A 4574-nucleotide genomic window follows, 5' to 3' on the forward strand; every position below is an offset into this window, starting at 1 on the left:
TACTAACTTGTGCACTTGCTGATCCCCATCAGCTCATGATTCCAATGGTTTGCAATTCCCTAAACTTGGAATCACCGGAGTCCCTACAGTAACCTAAATGCTTGGTTTTGGAATCTTGACAACATGGATGCCGGCTGAGGTCCTATTATTCAACTACTGATGCAAAACACAAATCTCTTGAAGATTACATATACACACATCTTGTTAATACTTGGACAAAAGCAGACATTGCTCACTAGAAAACAGAGGCCATAAGGGCTAAACCCTAACTCCCAGATGTCATAAAATTTCAATATTTTCAAATTTACACTCAACAAGAAAGAGTTTTACAATTATTCAAAATACACATCAAGGAAGAAGCAAAAACCACATAACCTTAGCAGCGCTAAAGCTTACTACAATAAAGCTAGGAGAGAAAAGAAGCCACAAGCCCTAATAGCAGAAGAGGGAGCTCTTGATTTGGTTGTTAAGGTGGTGGAACTACAACGGATTCCAATCTCTCAGTTATGTCATTAAAGCTGGCTGCAGTCTGCGATGAGAGCGGGCTTGAGGACCTGGCCATAAGACCAGCCAACATTCTCAATGGCCAGGACCACATCCAGCCTCTCCACCACCCCACCAACACAACATACCATCCGTCTAGCACAGTATTCTTGTTCAAGCTTATACGAACCTTGAGCAATTGTTATCACGCTCTTCTCCAGTAAACATAAATAGGACCCCAAAGCCTTTGTGCTTCTCCTTGAAATTTTCGTCTGTTAAACTTTCCACCGTATGTTGATTCACCACCACTGCAACTGCTGCCTACGCAAAACTGGCCTGCAATGACTTCATGGAATGAGGAGCCCTTGAAATGGAGGGGCTTCCGGTTTGGGGCTTTACCCTTTTTACTGGTGCACAAGGCCCTGAAGTTCTCTATGGTAATTGGAACGACGTCGGAGAAGAGCTCCATTACAATCCGGCCCGCTTTGCACCACTGATCGTGATGTCAAAGAAAACTCTAGGGCTCCTAGAACGAAAAGGCACCTCTGCTTTGTTAACAATCACATGCTCAGGTTTTGTTCGGTGGATTGGCTTCCTTGCTTCCTAGTTATGGTTTTGCTTTTTTCTTTTGGTTGGATGGCTCTCTTTGTCTGCAACCTCAATGGTGATATGAATACCACTCTCAATCCTGTGTTCAACAGATTCCTAAGGATTGAAGGTGTTCGTTCTTCATCTGAAGACGTTTTTCTCTGATGGATTTCCTCTTCTTCCACTCAAATGCGGCATCGCTTACCGTCACCAACCTTGAGATAGATGGAGACCCTAGGTGCTGTGGAAGCCATTACTATTCAAAACAGGAGAGAAGAGCAGCAGTACTAACCTTTTCAACACCCAGAAAACAAATGCAGAAGAGACTCCACTCTGATTAAGAAAGGGAATTAAGTACTCTTTGCTCTGCTGGTTTTCTGAAGTGCGATGCTTTACTCTTTATTGCGGGCCTCAATCATTTCAAATGCCTTAAAACAATCTTCTCCCATTTGGCTATCAGGTCTCTTGGTCAAAAGGAAATAAAATGTGGAAAACGTTTGCATACAGCCAAGGCTCTGAATAATCAAATTAGAGCCCCCCTCAAAAATTTCACTAGATGATATTGTTTTAATTCCCAAATATCTTCAAATTGATTATCTCAATATCAAGAAGTATGGACATGAAAAAAAACGATTTTAAGTTTTGGAAATAATATATCTTGTAACACATTTTTGGACTGTCCATTTTCAAGATTTTCAAATTTTCATAGATCTGCTCTTTCTACACTATTTTTTCAGTTTTAAATTTTATAATTAAAAATGGAAGTATATTTTAAGGCTATCTCAAAGATTTACAGTATTGAAACCACATTTTTAGACACAATTTGAAAGTGTGCTTCACTTTAATTGGTTAGAGCTTAGGCTCTACACAAACTGCCTATATCTTACCATAACTAAAGGAAACGTATACACAGACCATTTACTTTCTTTTCCTGACCTTGATTTAACCTTTTCAAACGCTAATGTCTTTAGAGAAAGCTTTCTATACACCGTTAAGTAAAGGAAATTTATATATGCCAATCATCTCAAATCTGAATGGATGAAATGGCCCAATCACAATGTCACTCTTAAACTCTATTTTAGTTCTATGTTTTTTCTTTTACAAATCATTTTGACACAAAATTTGGGGTGTCAAAAATATTTATAAAAGTATTTAAAAAATAACTAAAATACCCATAAAAGTTTAGGGTTTCTTGAAATATTTTTAAAATATGTTTTTAGGTGCACTACATTGAGATGATCACATCCACCTAATTTCATATTCTTGTAATTTGAAAAAAAAAAAAAAAAAGAAAGGCTATGCTGTTAGATCTAGATAAAATGGTCAAGACTCAATTGTGACATTGTGGCTGAAGGTATCCCAGCCATTCATTCGGATCCGGAGAGAGCGGTATATAAATACTTATGGCTAGTGGGGTACAGAACGCTTTCTAATCATATACATTCTAATTTCTAAGTGATAATTAGATTTTTGCCCGTGAATATTGAAGATCGCAGAGATTGCTATAGACGCTCTTGCTATCTGAGAAGAGAAAAGATAATGGCAGGCTGGCCGCATAGAAGCTCAATGTTTTTCTTTCTGGGAGAGAGAGAGCCGTGAGAGTTTTGCTCTGGTGTTAAAATGGTCCCCTGTGTAGTTTTGGTTGATCAGGAGTTGTGTGCAGATAGTTTTAAGCCCATTAGGAATTGTGTGGTTGGGTCATTTTCACCTCCATCTATAACATTTTAGGTCTAGGAAATTGGGCGCGGAGAGGTTGCTCCGTAGAATATTGCCCAGATGTGAGGATTATTGAGGATAATAAGGTGGTTTTTGTTCTCCGATCTGAGTTGAAGGTTAGTAGAGTGTTGCGTTTCAGATTTCCCAAAATACGAGGTCGGCTTCTTCTTTAGATCCTTGGAAACCGACTGACCATTCTTCGTTTTCCCAAAGGATGTGTACTTGGGTTTGACTCTGGGGCATCCCCTTTCATGCATGGAAGTTGTCAGTCATCAAGCGCATTGCTAACAGTTGTGGTGAGCATTGTGACATGGATTGGACGTCTATTTTAGGCGTTGATCGATTTTCTGTCAGGGTGAAAGTGTGATTTTTGGTGGGTCAGGGTCCTCCTCAAGGGACCCAACTTCGTGTGGCTAACGAATTTTTCTTTATTAAAGTCTCGGTTGAGGGTGGGAGGCTACCATCCGGTATTGGTAGGGATTACAAGATTTCTGGCTCTGCAGTTACTGTCATTACAGAGAGCATGCCTCAAAATGTTAATGGTATTGCACTCCGGAAGACTGCACTTACACATTCGGTAATGGAGAATTCCGGTGGTCGGCATGGGCTGTGACGTCAAAGGCACATAATCAATAATGGTAAGTTTTTTAACTAGCCTTTTTCAGGTATCTAATATTACTCACTTTTAGAATTGTTGTGAAGTAGCGATGGGGCTCAATGTTAATTTCGATAAGGCCTATCTTATTGGTATTAACTGTAGAGAGGAGTTGGTGATGTAGGTTGCTCATGGTTTGGGGTGTAAAGTGGATCTTTTCTTTTTATTTATTTGGAGATTCCTATATCAGTTGAGAGGGCAGCCATCTCCGTATGGAATTATGTGTTGCATAGAGTTCAAGTAAAATTGGATCCATGGAAACAAAAATACCTGTTGTTGGGAGGAAGAGTAACTCTTTCATCGTCATGCTTTGCAAATTTATCAATTTACCAGAAGTCAATTATGGAGATGTTGACCTCTATAGTAATAAAAATAGAGATGAAGATGAGAGATTTTATGTGAGATTAAGATGTTGAGAATACAAAATTTTATCTTTTGCGATGGGATATAGTATGCACACCTAAAAGCAAACGTGAACTACGCATTAGAAGAGTGGGGTTAGTAAATCAAGCTCTGTTATCCAAATGGTGGAGGCATAGTCTTACCGTTATAGGTCATCTATGATTCCCAATCTTTGCTCACAAATAAAGAATGGATGGGCTTGAGTTTTGGATTGGGGATGGGAGTGGTAGTCATAGCAGATCAGTTTTCTAGCGTGCAATTTACCTATATAGACAGCTGATTCTCAGTAATATAAGGGGGATGGTTCAGGATGGTAGTAATATTTTTTTTTGGCATAAAAATGGGTTCAGGAGATGCCACTTAAATGGGTATTTATGGATGTGTTTGACAAATTAACACAGCCAATTGCCAAGATTTCTAAGTTAGTTGAATTTAGGGGAGATGGAGTGGTATGGAGTATTGCTTTTAGCAATAACAAGATAAATGAAACAACTATTTCTAGCTACTTTGTCCTCATGGAATTGCTCAATAAGGTTGTTATTCATAGGGAAGTGGAGGATGAGGTAGTCTAGGATATTGAGTCTGATGGTCTAATCTCAGTTAAATTTCGCAACTGACTTCTCTTTAATGACTTGGTTAGGTGGTCTTTACCTTAGGTGGCTACGTTTTGAAAATGACCTCTCCCTCATAAAGTCCAATTATTTTTTTGGTTGCCGACTCAAAATAAGGT

General features: G+C 39.0%; 1 pseudogene; it reads right to left on the reverse strand.

The window, feature by feature from the left end:
• Positions 1-512: 512 nt before the first annotated feature.
• LOC148779450 (peptidyl-prolyl cis-trans isomerase pseudogene) lies at positions 513-952 on the reverse strand (annotated as a pseudogene).
• Positions 953-4574: the final 3622 nt, after the last annotated feature.

This window comes from Amborella trichopoda, chromosome 12 (assembly GCF_054954075.1).
Source record: "Amborella trichopoda isolate Santa Cruz 75 chromosome 12, AtrichopodaSantaCruz75HAP2 v2.0, whole genome shotgun sequence".
NCBI lineage: Eukaryota > Viridiplantae > Streptophyta > Magnoliopsida > Amborellales > Amborellaceae > Amborella > Amborella trichopoda.